The sequence below is a fragment of the Telopea speciosissima genome, chromosome 11, assembly GCF_018873765.1.
Source record: "Telopea speciosissima isolate NSW1024214 ecotype Mountain lineage chromosome 11, Tspe_v1, whole genome shotgun sequence".
Lineage (NCBI taxonomy): Eukaryota > Viridiplantae > Streptophyta > Magnoliopsida > Proteales > Proteaceae > Telopea > Telopea speciosissima.
The window spans coordinates 1,325,813-1,353,209 of NC_057926.1; the positions used below are offsets into that span (position 1 = coordinate 1,325,813).

The 27,397-nt window shown below is 37.1% G+C and overlaps 1 long non-coding RNA gene across 1 annotated transcript; it reads right to left on the reverse strand.

Moving 5' to 3' along the window:
• Positions 1-7,414: 7,414 nt before the first annotated feature.
• Positions 7,415-26,703, reverse strand: LOC122645679. The gene is made up of 3 exons (XR_006330501.1): positions 26,693-26,703; positions 18,941-18,945; positions 7,415-7,760 (listed from the first exon to the last, which is right to left on the reverse strand). It is a non-coding gene; the product is annotated as an uncharacterized LOC122645679 (long non-coding RNA).
• Positions 26,704-27,397: the final 694 nt, after the last annotated feature.

Below are 27,397 nucleotides of genomic sequence, written 5' to 3' on the forward strand. Positions count from 1 at the left end.
GTACTTGAGCGAGCAACAACACTTTGTTTTTTACTTCTCCAAGTAACCAGATTACCCCCAACAAATGTGCAAAAACCGGTGGTAAATTTTCTTCCATGACAAGATTTCAGATATTGTAAGATACGATTGACAAGATCCATGTGTCCCTCAGTGGGAGAATATGTAAATTGACTTACATAGCTGACAGCATATGTGATGTCGGGTCTATCAATAGTCAAGTAGATCAACCGTCCCACTAACCTTTGGAACTGACCACGATCAGACAAAGGGTTATCCTTGCTGCCAAATTTACTATTATAATCCATAGGGGAATCAACTAGTTTAGCTCCAAGTTTCCCAGTTTCTTCCAACAAATCTAAGTCATATTTTCTTTGGGACATAAACAACCCTTTACTAGATCTTGCGATTTCAATACCAAGAAAATAGCGAAGTCTCCCCAAATCCTTGATATACAATTTTTCAGTCAAATACCCTTTGAGCTTAGCTATTTCTTGAAGGTTACTACCTGTGATGACAATGTCATCCACATAAACAAGAACAACAACAATTCCTTTATCATTCCTCTTGATAAACAAGGAAGAATCTAATTCTCCCTTTTTAAATCCTTCAGTTATAAGGGCTGAACTCAACTTCCTGTACCAAACACGTGGTGATTGTTTAAGGCCATAGATAGTCTTAGTGAGCTTACAAACTTTTCCAACTTGATTTTCGAGGATATGTCTAGAAGGAATATCCATGTATACTTCTTCTTCAAGATCTCATTGTAGGAACGCATTTTTAACATCCATTTGGAATAATGACTAACTATAATTAACAGCCACAGATAACAGAACACGAACAATGTTCATTTTAACAACATGGGCAAACGTTCCCTTATAGTCAACCCCATAAGTTTGGGTGTAACCTATGGCAACTGAGTTGGCCTACCTTTCGATAGACCCTTCACTTTTATGCTTGATTTTATAGACCCATTGACACCCTACAGAGCGCTTTCCCTTAGGGAGAGAAACTATGTCCCATGTATGATTTTTATCAAGAGCTTTGAACTCTTCATTTATAGCCTCAAGCCATACTGACGAGGTCTTAGCTTCAGCAAAGCTATTCGATTCTGTAAAGGCATCAATCATGGTTAGCAAAGCATTGAATTCAGGCGCTATATTGTCATACCAAAGGTGTGATTGTATTGGATAAGTAGCAGCATAATAGGTTGAAAAATCACTTAGACTAACAAATGGTCATGAGACCCAAGATGACCTCCGAACAGGTATGATTGGGGCAGGAGCAGGAGCAGCTGATATAGCCTCCTCATTTTCATTGATGACCTCATGAGTGTTCCCATCTATGGGCTCATGAGTGTTCTCATCAACTGGCTAATCCATATTTCCACTGCCAACAATAGCATCATCAAGTTGATCCAGTGCAATAGGCAAAGGTAGAGAGGTAAATTCCTCATAGTCATAATCACCATTGTTCTCCCTTTGAATTGAATCCCTGCCAGAAAAAAACAATTAATTTTCATCAAATTGAACATCATAGGAGATGATTACCTTTCGAACACTGGGATCATAGCATTTATAACCCTTTTTAAGGGAAAAGTATCATAAAAACATGCATTTACGAGCACGAGGGTCCAATTTCCCCCTGGTTTGTAAGTGTACATAATACACACTGCCAAAGACCCGGAGATGAGAAATATTGACCTTGCGACGAAGTTCTTCCATGGGAATCTTAAAATTGAGAACATTACTAGGAAGTCTGTTGATCAAGTAACAGCTAGTGAGCACCGCATCAGACCAGTAAGTCTTAGGTGCATTGGCATGGAACAGAAGCGCCCGAGTCACTTCAAGGAGGTGGCGATTTTTCCTTTCAGCTACCCCATTTTGTTGGGGAGTTCCAACACAAGAGGTTTGGTGGAGAATACCATGGGTTTTCAGAAAGGCCTGGAAGGGACCATTGGTGTATTCAGTTCCATTGTCAGTATGAAGGACCTGAATATGGGCATTATACTGAGTTCACACCATATGACAAAATTCTTGAAAAATAGATAATACTTCACTCTTTGAGATCAACAAATACAACCATGTAGTACGAGTTTTATCATCAATAAACATTATAAAATACTTAAAACCATTTTTAGAGTCTATTGGAGCTCTCCCCCAAACATCAGTGTATTAAACCAAATAACTTTGTAGAAATAGTCGTACTGTGAGAAAAAGGTGACGGGTGTTGTTTAGAATAATGACAGGTCTCACAATTATTATCAGAAAGAGAAAAGGAAGGATGTAAGATGTGCAACACCCGGTTGAACGGATGTCCCAATCGCCAATGCCAGAGTTTTGCCTCCATATCTTTGGTTTTTCTTGCAACAAAAGCAGTATCTGGAAAGTCAAGGACATATAATCCATTTTGACAATGACCTTCACCAATCTTCTTCTTTCAAACCCTCTCCTGAAAGGTTACCTTGTTGGACGAAAAAATAACATCACAGTTTAATTCCTTGGTTAACTGGCTAACAAATAACAAATTAGAGGATAATGCAGGAACCAATATACCATCTGAAGCCTTAGACAACAAATTAATCTTACCCAAGCCATGGACCGAAACATGAGTACCGTTTGCCATAGTAATAGGAGAGTGGCCAGGGTTAGTATTTACTTGAGTTAAAGCATGTGGAGTGTAGCACATATGATGACTAGCTCCAGAGTCAATTATAAAAAAAATCTTTAGATAATGTAGTAAAGGCAAAGGCATTACCAGATTCAGAAGCTGAAGGAGTGGAATCAACAATTGATCCACTATTGGTCTTTAATAAATTCTGTAACTGCATAGCCAGTTGGCAAAGAGATGTCTGCAGTTCACGTGACACAGTGTGGGAGGCAGCATTGGCTTCGGTTCCCACTTTAGTTTCAGGTCCTTTTTCTTTGTTAGGACGAAGATGAGGGTGGAGCGCCCAATAGCGATCCTTCATATGGCCATCTTGGGTGCAATGATAACGGTGGTAACGAGAAGAACCACTACCTTTCTTCCCACCACGCCCACGGGAAGAAGAGGAGCAAGTACCTTGCGAGAGACCAAGATTAGCGGAATGAACAAAATTTTCAGGCACATCATTTCTTGCTTTAGAATTGGAATTCATCACATGCCGACGTGTTTTCTCACGCTAAATAATAGTACAGACAGACAAGAAGGGGGGCCAAGGTGCTGCTCATGAGAATTTGTCGCCTTAAATCTTCATATTCAAGTCGCAAACTTGATAACAATTGGAAGATACGATCTTGTCCCTCACGTTCTGCATAGACCTCAACAGTAGTAGCAAGAGGATGATATTGCCTCAATTCATCCCATTTTCTTTTGAGATTGCCAAGATGATTTGTGAATGATTGTCCAGAGGCTTGTTCCATATGAGAAATTTGTTATTGTAACTCAAAAACACGAGAAGCATTCTAGGCTTGTCCGTACATGTCCTTCAGGGAATCCCATAGTACCTTAGACGTTTTAGAGTACTTAAATATTTTGTATACTTGGGATTCCATGGAGTTGAATAGCTAGTTCATTACAAGATTATCATTACTCTCTCATTCAGCAAACTTGGGGTCCTCTGGATCAGGTGCTGTGATTTTGCCATTAACATAACCCAACTTTGAACGACCTCCAAGGGCGATCGTTATAGCACAAGCCCATGGAAGGTAATTCCGGCCAGTAAGAGTGATAGAAGTGAGACAATTATTGCCTTCAAAGAAGGACTTATTTGTTTCAGATGAAGCAGTAGAGCTATCTATGACAAAAAAAAAAAAAAAAAAAAAAAAAAACATGAAATAAAGATAGAGGAACTTAGCTGTTGAACGACAAAGATAGGCTCAGCAAGAAACTACCGATCTCAGTGAGAATGATCTACAAATGATCCATCTGATACCATGTTCTGATTATCATTCATTCACACAGAGAAAGGGAAGAGAAGAGACAGATAAAAGAGACGAAGAAGATAAGGTAGTTCGGTCTTCCTAGGTTTGGAAGCCTACTCCATGGGTGAAATCCCTCATCCTAACTTAGCATCTTGAGGAGGGTGTATTATCTTTAAATAGAGCATTATACAGTTGATAAGATAAGCACAAATAGCGTGTACACAGTGGGTACTGGCTGTTGAGCCGTGATTGTGGCTAACACATATAAGCGCCTCATCAGAGAAGGATTCTATCTGATTTCCTACCATATCGGAGGAGGATTCTATTGCACTAATCTCGCCAATAATTTTCAATGGTTAAACAAAAGTTACCTTAAAACTCTAAAGTCTAATATTCTTCAATCAATTTTTAAAAACCACTACATCTCCACATGAGAAAATGGAATTTGGCTGAAATTTATGAGACCAAAAGCTGTTGACATGAAGAAGAAGATCCATAAATTTTGAACTACAATACATAAAGATAAGGGGGAGAGTTTCCATACATGGCCATGAATGATGCACGGTCGTACTTTCAACCGTTGGATGGACATGATCGTGTTGCTTATCCTTATCAATGTTTTCAGAGACATTTTGCCTAAAGATAATATTTAGGTGCTACTTGGAGATCTCTTACCAAGCTGTCCGTTTAGAAAACCCCCTCCCATGTCATACTTAACACTTTTATTGTAACAGTTAAAGAAATGGTGGGATTTGCAAAAAACCAACAGCTCTTATAATCAAGTGCAAGAAGAAAGATGGGATACATTTTATACTTCAAACCATAAAGCCCTATATCAAATGCCATGTATTTGTGAAAGATGTTAGAATTCTATTCAATATAGAATTAATATTCGCTTTCTGTATGTGCTTGTAAGAAGATGATCTTCAGCATAAGATAGAAGCCTTAGGTCATGTTTAGTTGAGGGTTTCTTCGGAGACGGATTCGATAGGATCTGGATTCCGCCATTTTTTTCGTCTTTGGTTACTCGGAACACGGTTCCGTATTGGATTCTAAGAATTCACTAAAATCCATTTTATTATGTAATTTTAGAATCCATTAGAATTCACCCTAAGGGGCGAATTCTAAAATGAATCCAGGGTTCGGGACTCAGGTATTTATATCTTGACTAAAAAATGGATTCTACTGGGTTCCAAAATATCGCGACTCAAGTTCACTTTCCCTGCTCTACCCGATCGTCACTGTCCTTCAATTATTTGCCGATCGAGACTCTCCCGCACATCTCTCACTCGCAAACAGTGACGGTAAGCTTCCTCTCTCTCTCTCTCTCTCTCTCTCTCTTTCTCTCTAGCTATCTCGGTCTCACCCTAGATCTGTTGTTGTTTCAGGCCTAACACCATTGAAGATCTGAATCATTTGGTCCTTCGTTCATTTTTGGTGCTTTCTTCTTATAGCTTGAAAAGAATGCTTCGAAGGTATGGTTTTAGGGCTTGTTTATTTTGAAGGTGTCGATTATAGGGTTTTTGTGTTAATTTTTCTTGAATGCTTGCTGATTTCGTTGTCTTAGTGCCTCCCTGAATGATTTCTGTCTCTTCCTGAATACTTGGTGATTTCATTGTGTGTTGGTGTGAAGTTAACAGTTTTTAATTTGGGAAAGTGAAGAATAAGCTAAACAGAGAGAGTTCTCATGTACACAAAATGGGATATTCAACGGGTATGAAATGTTATCTATTGCCTTTCTTCCTGGGGTTTTGAAGATTTCTCTAAATTCTTCAAGCAAAGTGGGTTTGAATTTGAATTTGGTGCCAAGCTCATCAACAAGTCTTCTTTCTGTCGCTCATTGCTAATAACATATTGCATGGAACTACCATTTCCAGTTTCTTTCTTTCTTCCACACCTCACCTTGGTTTTGGAATAAGAAAGCAATACTTTGTGGTGCCAAGTTGTTGATTTTAGTTACTCACCACACAAAAAATCTGCATAATAATGTGGAGAAATATTCCCAGAAAAATGGATTTAGTGAGAAAGTGTTTGGACAAAAGGAGAGGTAGACAACCATACAAGGGACATGGTCCTTCTTGAAAGATATATAGTATATGTTGAGGGGACAAAATTTTACTCTTGATGGCTCTGGTTATTTGGATGTGGTTTTAGTACTCCACTCTAAATGTAGGTAGGGAAATAATGTTATGAATGGGTGGGGATTACTGTGGTTGAAGTGGTTTATTTAATTTATTTTAGTCTTACAAGAGGAAAGCAATTATAATAATTCTTTTAATGATTAAATTGACCATTTCGATTAATGTAATGTGAATAGTTCTAGTAATTCAGTAGGGGTCCTCTCTCTCTCTCTCTCTCTCCCCTGTGAAATTTTGAATAGAAAGTGAATGTTCTTTTTAATATGCAGGACTGAGTAGTTTTTCTTTTTGATGCATTGTGGTGGTTGAAATAACAGATTGTGACTTTCCCTGGATGGGATTATTGCATTACATTTACCTTTGCCTTTAGATATTGTGATCTTCTCATGCATAGATGAAAATACTGGATTACTAATTTTGAAGTTCTAATGGTGAATCATTGGGTATACAACCAGTAAACTTATTTCTCCTAGCATAGCAAGCAACGACATGAGCATGATTAGCTGTACATCTATTCTTCGATCTTTTGAATAATTAGACTTGGACTTATTAATGAAGTCCCTAATATCTTTTTTTTTTGGGTTTTTGTCAAATGGCCCCCTGAAAATACTCATTTGTCCAAATGCCTCCCCACAAATTTTCTAATGGCAAATTCCTCCTTACTTTCAAAACTTTATGGTCATTGCCTGTTAATTTAGAACGTTAAATGTTAGTTTCAGGGTATCTAATAACCAAAATGCCCTTCTGATAAAAAAATCACCAAAATTTAAAATTAAAATGACCAAAATACCCTCATCTTCTCCAAATGATTTAGGGTTTGAAACTGAAAATCAAACCCTAAACCATTTGGAGAAGATGAACCCTAAAATCAAACCTTCAAAATTGAAGGTCGATCGGTGTCCACTTCTACACTGGCTGATTAGCGATCGATGAGAACAAAAAATAAACAATAGGGGAGCAAATTAAGAATACAATAGAAATCTTACTCTTCTCAATCATCCCATCTCCGGTCTTTCTCCTTCTTAAAGGAGCATTAACGGAGAAGACAAGACCATTAAATATCTGACCGCAACTTAACGCTCGGGTTTATCACTGTATTTGTTTGCTCTTGAGCCTCGCATTCAATGCAACACCCATCTGCCCACTCCCTCCAATTTTTCCCCTCACATCTGTTTTCAGATTTCAATTAATGTTTCCTCTTTTTCAGTTTCCTCATTCATCATCATCATCAATGGACACAGTAGAAGCCTCACCCCACCCACTACCCCTCTTTTTTTAGTTCTCTCTTTTCTTACAATAACTACTCGAAAACTTGTAAACTTGAATCGCCAAGGGGGAAAAACCGAAAAAGGGTATTCATAATCTCAGAAGACCCATGAAAAGAATATCATGGATTCATAGCTGCAAAGAAAATTAAATTAAAAAGGGTTTTATAGAAAGATTCATCAATCAAAAACTTGCACAATATGATAATCATGGGTTGAAAACCAGTCGATTATATTGTCCTTGATTTTCATAACTGTAACCTGTTGAGATCTAAGCTCGCTGATGAAGGCTCTCCTTGTACTGTTTTTATGGAGACTGAGGCCGAGGATTGTTGTGATTGTGAGGCTTCTTTCATCTGTGGTGATGGAAGATTCAATGATAGAGGCCTTGCAGGCGGGGCTGCGCACACAGGGATCACTGTACGAATGTGCACTGCAGGAGCCATCCCCTGTGCCTGTGCATGGAATCTTCTGGTGTTCAGGATATTAGGAAGAGGAAGAGCTGCCCTGGTTTCTTGGAAGAGAATGACTTGGTGTTAAGAAATCAGATTCTAGTCTGACTATGACAAATTCTTTGATATATGATAAATGTTCAAGATTTGTTTTTTAAAATTTAGCTTTTGTAGTTAATATGACCATCTTTTTCCTAATTGATTTCTTTAAATTTTGGAATTTCTATATTGCTACTAGATGGATATTGATCCCGACAACGAAGAGATAATATTTATCTGGGTAATTATTGTTGTTATTATAGCAGTGGAAAACTATAAGAAATTGTTCCTCACGAAACAACCTTATCGGCTTAAGAGTAATCGTGGATGGATTGAGACAGAGAGAATTATTGGTGTTTCAGACAAGACCTGTAGAGAAATATTAAGAATGAGCAGAAAGGGCTTTTTTTAGCTTATGTCAAAGACTACAAGATAGTGGCCTTCTGTCTCATACCAACTCAGTGCGAGTGGAAGAACAACTAGTCATATTTTTATATAGAATTGCCCACAATGTTAAGAACCGAGTTATGAAGCATGATTTTGGACACTTTGGTGAGACTATAAGTCGGTACTTTAACAAAGTATTACATGCAATTCTTAATCTGTACCCAGTGTTATTGAAGCCTCCTGGTACCACAAAGCATGAAAAAATATTAAATAACAGTAGAAGCTTCTACCCATACTTCAAGAACTGTATTGGAGCCATAGATGGGTCACATGTCCCAGCTTGGGTTCCAGTTGCTGATCATTGTAGGTTTCGCATAGAAAATGAAATATATCTCAAAATATTCTAGCTACATGCGATCATGACAGAAGGTTTACATACATACTATCCGGTTGGGAAGGATCAACAACAGATTCTAGAATATTAGATGAAGCCATTCATAGATAAGGTGAAACCAAGTTAGTCGTACCTACAGGTAAATTTTATCTAGTTGATACTGAGTTTGCCAACAAAACGGGGTTCTTGAGACCGTATCGTAATGTTCGGTACCATCTGAAGGAGTGGAGAAATTTGAACTTGTCACTATCAAATAAAAAGGAATTGTTTAATCTGCGACATGCTAGGCTACGCTCCGTAATTGAACGGGCTTTTTCTCTTTTGAAGTCAAGATTCAAGATATTGAAGACTCAGTCGGAATATCCATACAAGACACAAGTAAGAATTGTGCAAACATGTGTTCTCATACATAACCATATCCTTACACAACACAGTGCTAAAGAAGAAGAGGAGTGGCTAGCGCAAGCTGAGACAACTGCAGGACCTAGTTCCAGTGGTCAACCCTCCCAGAATGACACATGTGAGGAAGATGAAGTTCAAGATGATTATAGTGATGAAGAAGATGGTGGTGGGACAGTTGACTGTGATGCACTCAGAGAAGAAATTGCTGACAACATGTGGGTTGACTGGATGACAGGCGATACGGATGCTGAAGATACTTCTGATTCTCTTGATGATTAGTTTGATTGATTTTGTAATGTCTTGGTTTTGGAACTTATGACATGTTTGTGTACTTTACTGGTTTTCGAAGGTTTGACATGTTTGTGGTATATTGGTTTATGAACTTTGACATGTTTGTGTTAAGTTAAAAATATCTTAAGTTACATGACTTGAATATTGAATGGATGATTTTAGCTCAATATTGAATGCTTCTATTAACATATTCACACTACAAGAAATTGGTGCAACGGCGGCACTTTGGGTTGAGCTATTGCGGCATTTTTTACAAATGTCGTCATATATGAAGATATATCGACATTTTCTTAAAAATGCCGTGATATATAAAGGTCTAACGGCGTATAGATGCAAACGCCGCCATATGAGTATATAGCGGCGTTTGTGTACAATTGCCGTTAAACAAATTAGTTTCCGCGGCGTTTTCTTTAACAAGTGCCACCGTAGCTCACCGTTTAAGGGTGATTTAATATTCTTATTAACGGCATTTTCAAAGAAATGTCGTTGTATGTTGCAATACAACGGCATTTTTAAACAAACGCCGTATAAAATAATAGATTTCCAAACCCAAAACTGTTTTCACTTCCCGCGCTTCCCGTCTCTTTCTCTAAAACCTTTTGTTTCCCCGCTCTCTACATCTCTCTCTCAAAGTTTTCTAAAAATCTTTTCAAACTCCGAGCAGCGCTCTTTTTCCTCTATCAAGCGACGGAGCATCTGTCAACTCTCTCACTATTCCGGACTTCTCGCGCTGCGATCTCCTCTTTGCCTACGGCGACTGCACTGCCATGTGATCTCGTCTCTCACTCGCTCCCGACAAATACAGTAGGTGGGAGTGAGATTTAGGGCAAATATAAAGTGGGAAAGAAGGTAAATCGAAGGTGGGAGAGAAAAGAAGAGAGAAAGAGGGAAATGGAGAGAGAAAGAAAAGGATAGAGAACGTGAGAGAGTAGAAAGAAAAGGAGTTTGAGGCTTTCTTCTTCAAGGTTTTTGATTGGAATGATCGAGGTTTTGCTCGATTCAAACCAGATCTGGGAACCGACTGCGAAATGCTTAAGTCGTTGATTCAATAGAGATTCACTGCGGGATGCCCTTGGAGCTTCCAGATTCACGAGTGTTTGGTCGCCGAATTATCTTTTAGTGAACATCCAACCTATTTTCCCTTGATTTTCTTCATTCCGAAGTAAGATTCTTCCTCAAATTACATTTTAGTTGATTAAATTCTTGGGCCTTCATTCTATTTGATTATGAGATTCATTGGAGAAAATTTTGGAAATTCATGTTTAGGGTATTAGCTATGGGAGACGATTCATGTGTTTTTACCTAGTTCTCCATTTTCTTCTCATCTAATTGAATTTTTGTGGACAATGGAACTGAATTTGGTCCGGCATGGCAAATGCATGAGACCATCGAATGGCTATTCGTTGAAGGAATTCGACTTGTTGATTCATAGTTACTTTTGTTGAATGTATAATCTCAAGTCTTCATTTCTCATGCAATTGAGTTCATTTTGACCAATATTTTCGATTGATATGAGCAATATGATTCATGCTCTCTTTTCTTTTTCCATTTTATTTCCATAATGAACCTCTGTAAATGATTGAACCGAGACCGAATTCGGTCATTCCGAAGTAATGATGGCCTTTCTTGTGGTCCATCTACCTTTGCCACACTGTCGTATTCTTTTGGAAACCTCGACTATAAAACCTCATGGTAATATGCTTCGAATCAAAGGGCTATAATCAGCCCTGGTTAAATTCCTAGATCGTGGGGTGAGGAGCTTGGCCAAGCCACGCAGAGAGACCGATATGCGTGTGTGGGTTGTGTAAGTCCAGTGCATGTGTGTTGCTGCCCAAGTGGTTGCGAGAGTGTGTGTCTTTGGGTGTTTATGTGGCTGCCCATTAGGCTGTATGTATGAGTGTGTGAGTGTGTGTGTTTGTGGTGTTTGGGTGCTTGGTTGAGGTTCAAGTGGCCTCACCACTGACTACTAATCGAAAAGAAAAGTAAGAAAGAAGAGAAAAGAAGAGAAAAGAAGAGAAAAGAATGAAAATAATAAGGAGAAGAGGAGGCGATCCTATTACTTGTGTTTATGTTTGCATGTGTGTGCATGTGTGTTCTTGTGTGTATGTGTGTGGTTGCCATGTCCTAGTAAGTTGTGAGTGTGGTTGTGTGCATGTTTGGGATCTCAACCACTGGTATTGGAAAGAAAAGAAAAGAAAGGAAAAGAAGAAAGAGAGAAAAGAAAGGAAGAAGATGAACCATTAAGGTGAGATGTGCATCTTACTTTGGAAAACCTCTTGTAAGAGCTAAAATATTAGTTTATTCTTAATAGTTTAACCCTTGAGATTTAATCTAGGAGGGTAATTTTTATAATCCATGAACAGTGCTTGGGTTTTGGAATTGGTCATTCAACTTGTACATTGGGGAGTTCATAAAAATATTAGTTAATAAGTCAATTCTTGGAAATCTTTTCCATGTTGTGGAATTTGTTTAAATCAAAATCTCTATTATAGTGTAGTATGCATGTCCTTGAATTCATTTTTAGCCACTCTTTGAATATAATAATAATGTTGCATTCCACCCCTAGATATTTCGTTTTAGTCGTGTCTTCTCTAGAATTTGTTACATGTCTTAGGCTCCACTTATTCCAATGGCAAATATTTTGTGGGAATTGCTTGAAATGCAACACCAGAGGACTCTACAAAGTAAAAAGATATACAAAATAATACTGCAATATTTCTTTCGACCTTATTAGTAGCAAAGTCCTATCAAATAGGAGACATGTATTAGAAAATGTCCGCAATAGAAAGATTTTTAGATACTTTAAGAGATTCTTCTTTAAGCTAGACAAATGCAGAACCTTCTTCAAATGCTTAGGCATCTTGAGCCACCAACTCTTCTTATCCCTGCATTCAATGAGCACAACAGCCCAAGCAAATATCAGCAATGTTTCACATGCTAATCAAATTCAACTAAAGGAAACTCTGACATCCTTAGTCCTCCCAAAAGGTTTAAACACAAACGCCAATATTGGCACAAGTGCTTTCAACCCTGGAATATTTATCATTCTCAGATATCGATCCCTTTCACCCGTATTCCTTGTATATCAGGGTTCGTTTTGAGGTAGAGAAATAGCATATCAGTATTCCCTGTATGTCGGGGTTTTGTTTTGAGGTAGAGAAATAGCATATCATGTTTCTTCTATGGCTTTCGAATGAAGAAAAATGTTTCGATTTTGGATGAGTTGAGAAAACCACAACCAACAAGTGATGGACTCTCAAAGGTCAATCCCTATTATTGTAGGCTAGGTTCTTTCAATGTTGAGAGCTTTGTAAGAAAGGTAAAGAAGTGAAAGACTTGAGTAGATACTAGAGGGGTTAAGGAGTTTATTTGTCTTGAAAATTAAGCATGCCATATAATGCAATGATCCACATTGAAATGGTGCTTTCCGATCCTATAATGGGTGGTCATTTTTATCGCATTACGATTTATGTTCGAACATTCCTTGTGATAAGTTAGACCATAAAATTAAAGACATATTTGGCAAGGTTTTAGTTTGATATTTTCTAGCATTCTTCTTGGAATGTGACATTAAACTTCATTATTATTGAGTGATATTTTGCAGAGTACTCATCTTTTTCGTGTAGCAATTAAGTTTGGTGTAGAATGTTATACACTCATCTTGTTGTTCCTAGAGTGTTGTCCTACAACACATTTATTGACATTGGATGCTCCTATTGGTGGGTGTTATGCAACCTGATCGGATTGTGATAAGGAGTTCTCGCTAATAGCTAAGCAGTGGAAGGGTATTCGATGCCGATGTTATGATAGATTGATAGTTAATGGTTCTTAATGTTATATTACAAAGTATAAATTATTGAAAGGTAGAGTATGCACTTCAAATTTTAGAAGCAAGCAAATAAGAGATATGAAGAGAGAAGATGCTCTCAAAATTTATATGAGCTAATGTGTATATCTAATATTATATTCTACATACATGTATTCCTTTTCCATGTACAAAGTGAAATCCTAAGGCAATTCCCTAGAATAAAAAAATGTGGGTGCTTATGGAAGACAAAGTGTGTTCTTGGTTGAGGATATTGAGGAGGGTGACTCTAGTATTGATCAAACTTCAATGATAGTGATGGGTCATCCCTCATTTAGAACGAGCATGACGTGAAGCTTTAGGATGGAAAGGAGAGGTATGCTAAAGCCAAGGTAGACAAGGACGATGCAATCGAGGCAGCACGGCAAGGAAGAAAACCGAAAACCGCGCAACGAAGGAAAGTAAGAATTGAGGCACTAAGGCAGCACCGCGTGGGGAAGCATAGCTACGCTTCTCAAAAATTCAGTAGCTAATCCAAGGTAGGCGAGGCAGAGAGCATCGCTTGGAAGAAAACCTAACGGGTTAAACAAAGGTAACCTCCACACCTTCTATGGATATTGCACTCTTCCGCATTCTGTTTTCAAATAATGTTTTACGAGTAGTTGATCGAGTCCTACTTGAGTAGGATTACACTTTTAAGACCTAAAACCCCGAATTGTACATGCTATTGTATGTTCTGTTGGTTCGAAATTAATAGTGTACACCGATCTCCTATTGGGTTTATAAATTTTGCGTCTGTTCTTTAATCGAGTTTTAGTTGACTGATTTTCCCCTTTCCAAGTGTCACTATGAATCCTTTATATTACATTGCAACTTGTAAAGAGTCGTCATCACTGATCCTTGTGATCTATTTGGATGTTTAGGATCCCATCTTCTTCATCCACAACTAATTAACACTCTCTCATATATCTGTCATTTTGTCAAGCAAGGAAGGGTTCCCATTGATTAACCATCATGAATGAAACTATTCCCCTTCTTTGGTTATAGAGGGATTTCATATAACTCGTCCAATTAGTTTGGTTCTCTATTTGATTTTATCCCTATTATGTGGCTTCATATATTAATTAGTCTCTATTTGCTTGTATTTTATTTCATTGAGTTCTAAGAGCTAGATTCATCTTATGTTCTATTTGTTTCCGAAAACCAAAGTCAATTTGATTGGTTGATTAGTTCATAATGTCATTTGTTTAAGTTCAACTTAGCACTGAAGTTTCATTGTTGGCTGTTGATACCCACCATTCAGACTTTCCTCTTTCTTTTTCTTTTTCATGTTTTACATAGTGAACAATCAATGGGAAGCTTACTTGTTTTTTGTTTTGGGTAAGGGAATTTTACTTGATACTTTATAGGTTATGATAGTCTACATATGAAAATATTGAAAAAGGCTAAACAGATCAACCCTCCCTTTTAAACTCATTTAAACATTATTAGGAAACTTAGGAAGAACAGACTAAGATTTAATTAGAAGAAGTAATCAACCAAAATCTGAAAAATAGGGCTGAATAGAGAAAACGTTTGATACCCACAAGAGAATAATAGAAGTAACAGCAAGAGTGGGCAAAAGGAGCCAAGACCGAGTTTGAGCAGCCCTCTTAAAGGGTGGCATAAAACCCCAAAATCTTGATGCGAACGAACTTAGGAGAGACACCAATAGAGGATCGATTTTTAAAAACCCAGGTTATAGCGGGGCTCGAGTGGACTGAAAGCTGGAGTTCGGAGCTTGAACTTCAGCACAGATGGAGGTCTTCTTGCGTAATAGCAGCGGTTTGGCAGCAGTTAACTTGATGGGGGAAACACCTTCAATTAAAGAACAGAGAACACAACACAAGAAAGAACTGCTAGCTTGAGAATTTATGCAATCAAATTTTCCCCAAAAATCTATGAAACAATCTCCACTCTCTACCATGAGTTCATTGAAAAAAAAAAAGGAAACCCATTCAAGCAATTTATGCAACCAAACTACATACGTAAGAGCACTTATCGTTTTCAGTTTGATTCGAGATATAATATTAACCTAAGACAAAAGATGTATCAAAGGGTGTTGATCCATACCTTTTCGTTGTAGGGTGCTGATTAAAGGGTGCTAATCCACTTCTTGAGACAAAATGGGAAACAAATTGGATCAATCTTCAAAGAAATATCCACACGAGAGCAGTGAGAGCTAGGGAGAATATGAGAGAGAGAGAGAGAGAGACAGAGAGACGAGAGAGGGAAAGAGTACAACTAGCACATTTGATGGGCATATATGTAAAAAAAAAAAATAGTGTTTATGCATATAGAAGCATGAAATAGTGATGCGAATGGAATCTTTTATGCGAGTCTAATTCTTATAATTATCATAGGTTTTAGGCCCGAGTTGTTCTGTTATTCTACATTTTGATAGTTTCCAAAGTCGCTTCGATTTGATTTCTTGTGTTGATAGTCAATTTATGATTGGTTTTAGGCCTTCTCTTTTTATAGGTTATTGAGAAAGTTAGGTACCATCATATGGATAAGAGTTGGATTCATAAGTCACGGGATCGTGGATTCCGTGCGGGCGATATATATGAAGTGGTGTAAATGGCTTCCTAAACTTTGCTTTTTCCAAAGTACCCATAGGAGAGAAGATTTTATGCCCATGTGTAAATTGCATTAATCAACGATTGGGAACATGGGATGAAGTGTTTGACCACTTGATAGTTGATAGTTGATGGAACATGGGATGAAGTGTTTGACCACTTGATACTTGAAGTGTTTTGACATTCTTGGGAAGTAATATCGCCGCACGATGAAGAGACCATAGCGTGTTGGAATTTCGGGTAATTGTTGTGTTGTAAAATCCAGATCTTGTTGATAGCATTAGAGGATCGAGAAGATAGAAGATGGTTGAAATTGTATGATCTCGTGTTAGATTTGTTTTTTGGACCTCAGGTTGCTTTCTCTGTGTATTTCGATATTTGTGTGCATGTGTGTGCATGTGTATGTAAATGCATTTATTTCCTTGATTTTCATTGAATCTAAAATCGCTAGGCATTTGGGTATTCTCGCATTTTCTGATTGAAGCATGATTCTTGTCTCTATGTAAGCAATTCCAAGGTTTGGTAGGAAGTAATGCTACTTTTTAATGCTTACTTCTCCTTGAGACAAGCTTTAATTATCCGATTAAGAACATCTAGGAAAGTTGCACAATTCAAGGCTTTGAGTGTGGGCTTGAGTGTGAAGATCTGTGAAGAGGTTTTATTTATACAAGCCAGTGAAGGATGGTTGATTGGATTGTTTATCTGTCCCTATAATTTTTTGTTTACTTTGTTATTGGTACTTGTGCATACCTCTTGTCACCTTCAGTCTTACTAATTAGTTTATATTGCTATTTGATGGTTTTGTGTAGGATGGAGATGGTGTTCAGGTCTTGGAATTTCACTTTTGGGCTTGGTTTCCTCACTGGGAGTATAACTTTGGTGGCTTGAGATCCATGAACTAATATTATTTTACTTGCTAATTGGGTTATGAATTTTTTATAGAAGGGGTCTCTTTGTGGTCTTTTTGCGATATCGAACCTTAGTACTATGGATTTTGTGTAGGAGGGATCTTTTATCTTTTTGTAGTATTGGAACCTTAGAACTATGGATTCTGTGTAGGGAGGATCTTGTCTTTTTGCATATCGGAACCTTAGTACTTTAGACTCTGTTTTTATTTTATGTTTAATGGATATTTTACATAGTTCAATATATCTTGGCATTAGTAAAATCATTATTTTGTGGGATTTATGTGTTCTATATGAAACAAGTGGTCGAAAAGATTAATATGGATGAATGCATTATATATGAAATAGGTGGCGAATGAATCTATTATATTTGAAACAGGTTAATGGAATAGATACGAAGCTATTCTTAAATTTTAAAAAAAAATAGCACCTATAGCGGCGTTTTAAAAACGTCGGCAAAACAAAAGCCAGCCTCATTTACGGCGTTTATTAACAAATGCCTCAATATTATTGCATACAGTGGCGCTTTTATAAACGCGTCGTTTTAGTGTACTAAGCCGGCATTTGCTACAAACGCCGCAACAATTAGGAATTCAATGCCTACCTCGGCACTTTTAAAAACGTCGTTGTAGGACATTTTCCACGACGTTTATTAGAAAACGCCGCGGTAAAGGCACTTACACACTCTCAAAAACGCCCGTTGTACAAAACGGCGGTACCTTCGCCGGACGTTTCTACGGCACAAAGTAGAAACGTCGTTGAATGATCTGATGGCGTTTTGGGATCTATAGCGGCGTTTAAAAACGCCGTCGTAGACCCAATTTCTTGTAGTGTCAAGATGATTATTTTCGTGTTTGGTTTTTGAAGATTTGCCATTTTATTTATTAATTTCAATCATAGTCGTACTTACAGTTGAATTATTATATTCAGGGTGAACTACAGTGCCTATAAATGGCTACACAAGAGGGAACCAAGAGTAGATCACAACACATTGCTACTTGGACAATTGAAGTGTCACATTATATGTTGGAATTATGTATCAATCAACATAAAAGTGAAAATGGTGGAGACAATGGGTTAAGAAAGGAGATATGACTCGACATATAAAAAAAGATAACTGACAAGTATGGAATGACATATGATTGCGAACAATGCAGAAACCACTTCAAGATTTGGAAGGCAAGATTTAAAGCTCTAAGTGATCTGCAAAAAAATAGTGGTATGGGTTAGAATTCCCAAGAGAATAGGTTTAATGCAGGCCAACATGTCTGGAATGAATTCAAGGTAATATTGTTGTACATTGCAAAATTTATAAGCTTATGTATATGGTAATCTGTAATAATACCATATAACTAATAACAATATATTTGAATGTTTGACAGAAGAAGGAGCAAAGATATTGGAAAGAGCATAAAATTCTTCCAATTCATTTGGAAGTTGCTATTTGGCTAGGGAATGAAATAGCCACAGGGTTAGGTTCCTCACACCCTGCTGATGCAGCCCATGATGAAGATATTGACTTGTCTTTGCCAGATATAGGATTTGATAATATTAACATTGCTGAAGACATGGATCTTGAAGAAGGAGAAAGTAATCATTCCACTCTCAATTAGAGAACTAGTTGTTCAAAGAAAAGGTCTTCTACGTCTGGCCAAAGTAAAAAATCTAAGAAAAAGAAAGCAGGTGTTGATAAGGTCGTAAGTCCATTAAAAGTGATTGCTAAGGCAATATCTGATATATCCAGCAGGGAGACTAATTTAGCAAGACATATACATGAAGCAATTAATGCCATTCCTGGGATTGACTTTCAGAAGCGAATGTGTATAAAAGAATTCTTATTGGACGAGAAGGATAAGGCTAATCTTTTCTTGACTACTAGTAATGAAGAGAGGCCTCAAATGATTGAATATTATCTTGGACAGAATGAAGAAAACAATTTTACCTGATGCTTTGTGTGAAACTTTGGTTTATGAACAGATGACTTTGTGTAAGGACATATTTAGACTACTTTGAATGTTTTAGCTGATGCTTTTGGTGATACTTTGGTAGTTTTCTTAAGTTTTGATTTTTCTTTAATTTTGGTACTTGGAACAAAGTTTTAGCTAATCATATTTATATTTCCTTTCACTTGGTTTAATTGTCTTTAATTCCTTCTTGTGTTTCCCATTAATATGCAAGATTCAGTAGCATTTGATATGTGTTGCAGCGTGAAGCCCAAGTAGATTGCTCTATTGCTCATGTTCCTGTGTTGCTATTCTTATACTGTTTTGTCATATGTTGTTGAATCCTAATATACTGTTTAACCCCTACTTCGGTTACTATTTGTTTTCTCCTAGATCTACTAGGACTGTCCCATATAGCCTGAATTATTCTTTGATTTAAAGATCTTGTCTGTTGGCTACTTTGTTGAGTCTTTCAAATACAGTGCTACATCATGACCACTAGTCACCAAACCAATAGGTGGTCTTCTTCAGAGATGATTTACTTTCGAGTGCCACACACATGATTTAGTCCTCCATTAGGTGAGTGGGCACAATTTTGTTAGGAGGGGAGGGGAAGAAAAAAATATAAGTATATTGAATAATACCATCTCCACCCATTTTTTAGCACACAAAGAGATGCATGGTACTACTGTCGACAAGAATGAGCACCCGAAACTCGATGATCAGTAGAACTTAAAAAGAGAGGAGGGGGGGGGGGGAAATATGGGTACCTTTTGTATTACTCGACAGCCATACATTTGGAGACTGAGTGTCAAAACATGACCAGTTAGCTGGTTTGCCAGTTCTCTTCCCTGAAATGCAGTTCCATGCTCAAAAAACTGGGCTCCCTCTCTTAAGTCTTTTGAGGAGCACTCTTTGGTCAGTGCTGGTTAGTTCTAGTAGTGACCTGATTGGTTGTATTGGCAAGGAGCAGTGAAGGTTGGAATGAAGTTTGGATAGTTTTGCTTGAGGACATGTGTAAAAATGGCATGGCAAAAGTGTTGTCTAGTGGGTGGTGCACAGCTTGTAATTTGTGTTTTTTTTTGGTAACATTGTGAATCATATAACGTGGGGTTGAACATCACACTGGTAACATTGTGAATCATATAACGTGGTGCACAGAACCATTTTTAGTTTGACCTTGTCAGAAGAATCATTTTACTATGGATAGAAAAACCCCTACTTGTATCAAATGGAGTGACATAGAGGCTAATGCATCTTATGCTTAATCCCTGAACAGTACCTATTTGGGTTTAGCATAATTTTTTACCCGGCTGTTTCTATTTTTCTACAACAGACACCTGTTGTCCCCTTCTCCGTTGTTCCTATCTCATCAAGTGGGTTTTTCCCCTTCAGCTCAAAGTTTGATAAAAATTTTCTTACCCCCAATTGACACAATAGGAGGTAATTCAGCGTTAAACAATCCTTTTGATATGCATGTGAAAAGGAGATGTATTACTTATCACTTATCAAGCAAAATGGAGATGTATGTATTCCATTTCCCATTTTTCTGATGTTATTCAATTTTCAATCTACCCAGATGGACATTGAGGGTAAATGCAAAATTTGTCATGTTCCATACAAGATATTTACATCGACTACGATGAATAATCCGGAAAGAAGATTCTTCAAATGCCCTGATTACAATTCATTTTTTATGTGGGTGGACCACTTAAGAATGTGTGAATGTGGAAAAAATCAGTGCAAGGTTAGTAGGTGCACGAAAGGACCGGATATAGGGCGCGATTTTTTGTGTTGCCCCAATTCCACCCCAGTATGACTGTCATACCTTTAGTTTTTAATAATTATTTTATTTCTAATAATTCAGTCTCTAAATTTTTTAACAAATTTTTTTTTCATTTTATTTCAGGGAAAATATAATGGTTGTGGATTTTTTAAATTTATAGACGAGGGAGAATCATCGTCTTCAAAAGTCCAACCGGGGAATACTGTCAAAAATCATTCTACGACCGTACCAACTTCACGTAAATCCAAAGAATATGTGGAAGGATACCTAACTGCGAAAATCAGCAATGCAGAACAACAAACAAAATTATGTGAGCACCATAGAAAGACGTTGGAGGAGGTCTTGGATGCTGCGAAAACAATAGATCTTAACAAGTGAAGCAGTATGAGAAGAGGGAAATAAAAAGTGTGTGACTTTGGTTATTATATGTATGTACTTACATTAAATGGATATAGATTTTTGACCATATGTATGTATTTAAATTAAATGGATACTATGAGTTTTGCTTGGTTGAAGTAACACAACACCAATTAGTTCTAATTTTGAAATTTGGATACATGAAAAATTGGGAAAGACTATTTATTTTTACAATTTTCATTCAATTTTTTGATTATCCTATTTTTTAATAAAATCATATTAAATGTATGCATATGTTGTATAACAAAACAAGGTTAAAAAGTTTTTTAAGGTAAAATTCAAGTAGAACCCAACTGACAGACTCAGGGTAGCCAAACAGTTTTTAATATGGATTAAGCAAGAATCCAACTAACAGACTCTGGGTAATCAAACAGGTTTTCAGATGGATTCAGAAGGATTCCATCTAACAGAACCATGGTAACCAAATATGTTTTTTTTCTCACCTACGAATCCACTAGAACCAGATTCATAAGAATCCGATCCAACATTAGAATTTGACTCCTCCGACACCTCCAACCAAACATGACCTTAGGGATTCTAGCTTCACACTTATAGGAATGTCACCGAAGATAACTAAATAATTCAGACTTTCATCGCCCCCCCCCTCCCCCCCCCCCCAACCCCACCAATGGGGTTTGAGAGGTGGGGGTATGCAGCCATAAATGACTGCAAGTGTACAAAGCAGGTTAACAGCTTTACCCATGACACTTCACATGTTACTACTTACACAAAGTGCGATAAATGACCACTGTAAATTTGGGGATGGAACATGTGATGTACAAAATGCAATTGGAAGGGTTCACTTCCAAAAAGTGATGATAGCGATAAAATTTGATCTTAGATTTTTTACCCCTACCCATCTAATATCTAAATAAACAGTCTAAACGAATGAAACACCTTGTCATTATCATATTCAAATTGAATTGATTGTCATTCTGGACAATCTTATTATCTTAGACACCAATGCTCTATCATCCCATGGTAAAAATCTTGGAAGATCCCTGCACCACTAAGAATGATACTCTTTCTATGGAAATGCATTCACAAGATGCTTCCAACTAGTAAGGAACTACTGCAGATTTGACATACAAAAACCTGTTACCTGTCCTTTCTATAATATTGAAGAAACCAATGAGCATTGTTTATTCAGTTTTGGTTTGAGCGGGGGTGGGGATTAGGAAAGGAAAACTTCAAGAATGGGAGAAGAAGGTAGTAAGGGCTAAACTTGCTCATGTAATGTTAACTATCTGACTGTCCAGAAGTAATTTTATGTTTGACACTAAAGGTATCACCACATGATGTTGTTCATAGTAAAATGCGAGCTAAAGAAATTGTGGGATTTGCAAAAAACCAAAAGCTCTTATAATCAAGTGCAAGAAGAAAGAAAAAGAAATACAAAAATCAAAAGAAGCAAGGTGGAAAGATCCAAAAAACACCCATTCAGTTAAAATCAATTGTGATGCCTCTTACAATTTCAAGCATGATGTGTGTGTGTACTAGGCTTTAATCAAACAGATGCTAGAATGAATTTACAAAGCTGGACAGAGCTTCTGTAAGTGTAAAGGGCAAACGAAAACAAAAGATGTCTTCAGCAGGTATAACAGACTTAAAAAAAAAATTACCCATCATACACATATCACATAGCTCAACAAAAAAAGACATCTTCAGCAGGTATAAATTATAGATTATGGTTTGTATATTTGTTACAAAGCCTGGTATTGGGTGTATACCTGACAAAGAATCCGCAAATCACAAGCTAGACCGAGGAATCAAATGTTCAAGCTTCAGACATAGATAAAGAGAGAGAGAGAGAGAGAGAGAGCGAATCAGCAAATCAGAAGTAGATTCATGCCATTTATTCATTAAAAACGAGGGGAAAGTAATCCAAAACGATTTTCTATGTTTTTAAAATTCTAGGGTTCAACCGATTCCTCTGTTGCTACTCTTTGGTTGCAACAAGATGCAACCATTCTCAGCTTGCTCATCGCCTCCCTCTCTAAGGAGGTCCTACCTCTGATTATTGGAAAGACGACAACTAAAGACCTGTGGGATGCCCTATTTTCTTATTTTGGATTCACCAACAATATGCGTCTTCACTGGAAATGGAGGGTTTTGTAAGATTTTCAAGCTTCACACACACGCAACAGAGAACAAATCAAAGAGAAAGAGAGAACGACAGAGAGAGCAAGGGTACCTGGTGAGGCGTCGTCGCTTTTTTTTGCAGTAGCCTTGAGGGTTTGCAGAGCTTTGAGAGGATGAAGAAGGTTTCTGTCTAATGAAAAGCATAAAACGAGGCTTTGAGAGGACAAGGCTTATGTCTAATATCGGGCACAGTTTTCTCAAACTTGTGTTGAGAAACCTCAAAACATGTATTTGATGTGCTGTAAAATCTCGTCCAAGGACCATAAATTTCAATTTCTGTTTCCAAAAACACTCAATAAAAACATTACGTTATCAAGCGCTTTTTATGGTGTTTTCTTGTATCTCGGAACGAAAAAACACCAAAAACTGTTTCCCGTAAGGTTATCAAGTGGGCTCTTAAATTTTGAGAAAGAGTTCTATGTGGGGGAGCATGATTCCTGTAGATGAATGCAGGGCCAATGAGGACACATATGGAAGCATAAACAGGGTGAGCATTTTTGCCTTTCATGGAGGCGGGTTTGTCATTTTGCCTTCTTTGTGTCTGGCACAGCGAGCACACACACCTCAAACCCCGAGTCCTTTTTCCCTACTCTGTTTGTTTTGACATAAAATTTTACTTAAAAATTCACTTCAAAAAATTTGACAAGTAAAATTTTACTTGTTGAAAAGTGTTCCAATGTTTGTTTTTTAATGAAAAAAAAAAAACATTGAAAAAATTTTCAACATATAAAATTTTACATTTAAGAAGTATAATTTACCAAGAAAAATTTTCTAGATAGAATTAAAATTTTACGCCAAAACAAATGGAGCCTTAAATTTACATTCAAGTTTAATTTTCGTTTGGTCCTGAAAAAGAACCAACACACCTATATATCCTTTTTCAGTCTCTTCAAGACTTTTCTATATTAAAGGAAACTGAACCAATATCCTCTCAAGTTTGGGATAGGTCCCTTCTCACATGTGTGCAACAGTTGAACATGAATAGATCCACACACAATACACACATGTGTCAAACAAAAATCCCTATAAATAAGGATTTGAGTTACAAAGGGTATAGCCTACTGCAAGTGAAAGAGAGGGGAAGCACAACCAAAAGCATCTCTCCCTTATCCTTTCCTCCTCCTCTTCACACTCTTCAGACATTTCTTTGCACGTATTTAAACCGTGCATTTGCATTACTCTACACGTGTGCCATAGTAGCACTCTTCTATCACCATTCACTCAAACTCCTCCAGTACTCCACCTCCTACATTACCGTCTGCTTCTCCGTCACCTTTCTTCTATCTGATGCCGTCCATGCCTTCATGTGGTTCACCACTCAATCCTTTCGGATGCGTCCAGCTCGCCGCCAAGAGTTCCCAGAAAACCTCCTTCATTTTATGAAGGAGAGTGATTTTCTGGCGTTGGACATATTTATATGTACAGCTGACCCATACAAAGAACCATCGATAAACGTAGTCAACACTGCTTTATCGGTGTTGGCTTATGATTATATACTACAATAAATTGGGCCTACGATGGCATTTTTAAACGCCGCTAGAAGTCCAAAAAAAAAAGCCGCCATAGGATATAACGGCGTTTATAATTTGTGTTGCTAAAATGTCGGCAAAATTACCACGTTTTTTTACTTTTTTGCGGCGTATTTTAACAAATGCCGGGGAAAATGACTACAACGGCATTTTTATAAGTGTCGTGATAGGTATTGAATTTCTTTTTTTTTGCGGCGTTTTTCAATAAACGCTGGGAAAGGTGTATTACAACGGCATTTAAAAAGTGCCGTGATAGGTGTTGAGTTTATACTTTTAGCGGCGTTTGTAAAAAAATGCCGCTATATGTATTTTTTTTACAAAAAATTTATTTCTATATTCAATCCATTAACCTGTTTCAAAGATAATAGATTCATCATGTCACCTATTTTTATATCCAAAACAAATTCATATATAAAACAGAAACATACCTCACCAAATACCCTACCCATTTCAGATTCGAAGTGCATCCACAGAGATGGGATGAAATAAGAGATTTAAGTAAATATATCCAAGTCATGTTAAAGTCTGATACATTTAAAAAGCAATGGACTGAAACAAAGATTAAGCGATCAATAGTCCAAATCAAACTCAAATCTGACCCATTTATAAGCAATAGGCAGAAATAAGGACTTGAGCAAGTAATTATCCAAATCAATAGACTGAAACATAGTGTCCTTTTATGCACAAATTCAAAATTCATCACAGATCATTTAAAAAGAATTTTGAGTTTGAGATGCTCAGGTCTAACTGATACCTTAACACACTTGAGGGGATTGTAATCTAATAATTGATGGTATATCTCTAGAACTGTCATGAGATGGTAAATTACAATGAATGCTCTAGTACAGAAACATGAAGCATATTAGGTATTATGAGATCCAACACAAATACTTGTTAATGATTAGACAAACAATATCACAAGTATGGAACACAATATTAACTAAGTAGAAGAATAGGTTAGAAACGAATATGTCTCTTGAAAAGTTGGTCTCAACTATATAAACTAACTTGTTCCTCTTTAGCTATATCAAGTCTAAAAGAATGATAAATGAAACACAATATTAAGCTAAACATGGCATGACATAGAGAAAATGAAATTTATGAACTAACAAGAAATAGAGTTTTAATTGGATCCTTATCACCTAGCATCACACTTCTTTATACTAACAATGAAATATTACTCTTATAAAGTACTTAGCCCTTCACTCATAATCAAATGAAAACATGTTTTGCAGCCACAGTACAGTTATAATTGCCTCTTCTTACAAAGATGATTACTTTAACCATAGCATTTCAAGATTCCTAAATCATGTGGATGTTCCTGAGGAGCACTGCCAAAAAGACCGTCCGGAGTAGATCTGCACAGCAGGGTAAAGTCTACATCATTAGCATTAACTTGAGCCATTTGAAGAGCTCTCTTTGCTACCTCAACAGCTAAACCCGTCAATCTATCTTTCCCTACCAAGGCACAAGTCAAACCAAGAAATTCAATATTTTCATATGTAGACTATCATAACCTATTAAGTATTAAGTAAGCTTCCCCTTACCCAAAAAAAAAAAAGGTAAGCTTCCCAATGATTGTTCACTATGTAAAACATGAAAAAGAAAAAGAAAGAAGTCTGAATGGTGGGTATCAACAGCCAGCAGCATTCCCATAGTTATTTGAGATCTGAAGATTGTGGGGATGAGGCTACCTGAAAGAACTCAACGATTAAGAATCCCAGTGCAAACAGAAATCCATTCATCCATACTTACCATCTATGCAAGCCCAATTTCCAAGCCCTTTCATCATGAGAAACAAGACTCATGATCTGCATTTTGTGGCACATCCAACATACCCCCAAAGATCTAAAAAACACACCCACACAAGTCACATGATCTGATTTTACAACCCCATCCCCAAAATCACCAAACACACACACACATGAGCTCGACTAACTGCAATGCTTAGCAAAAACTTCATCAATTTCATTAGAAGTAAAATCAGAAATTTGTTGTCATATTACAATATAGAATTATAAAATAAAGTACAGATTGCAAAAGAGCAATCTTACCGTTGTGCCGAGGCCAACCCTCTTGCATTAGCATCTTCAAGTACCCAATCCAATTCTTCAAGCTTAGGAGATAACTATGATATGAATGCTACCAATTTCTCATGATCATGCTGTATTTCCTAGAAATTTACCAAACTGTTACAGTCAACTTCAGTTTCAAATTAGTTGTAATGTGGTCATCCCTTACCTGGCATTTCTTGACAAAAAAAAGTAGAGAAATCACATGCCTTGGTTGAAGAGGAAGGGAAAAAAGAAGAAAAGAAACAAAAAAAATGTCCACCACACCTATCCATGAAGCTTTTCAAAATCCAACATAACTAACCATCCTTGTTCCTATGACTTGACCCATTTTAATGTAATTCCATTATTCATGTAGAAAGGCTGTGGGCCTCTTAGTTAAAAACATGCCATGTTTATGCATGTAGAAAGGAAAGAACTCAATCTTCACATACAGAAAAATAAAGTAGAAGACAACTAGGAGGAATAGTTTCTGCTTTATATCCCCTTCTCTAATGGGACCAATTCCCCAAAGGAAACTCTAAGAAAGATGAAGAGAGATAGAGAGGTTAGGTTTAGAAGAACAAAACAGAATTTTTTTAGTTTCTTGATACAAGTGCTCCAAACAATTGGATTAAAACCCTAAAGATGGAAATGGAAGAAAACATATTTAAACATTTATGGGACCCAATACCACCCCCTCCCCAAACACCACTATTCCCAAACTGAGATATCCACTGAAATTTCTTGATTCCAACCCTCTCAAATCCAACAGAATAAAGAATAACTTACCATATTCCTGTCAACCCACGTCAAGCTATATATCTCTTCACCATATTCATAGTTTCATACCTGCAAGCAACACTTAGAGAGAGAGAGAGAGAGAGAGAGAGAGAGAGTCTACAAAAGAGGGCAATATATTACAAACCAG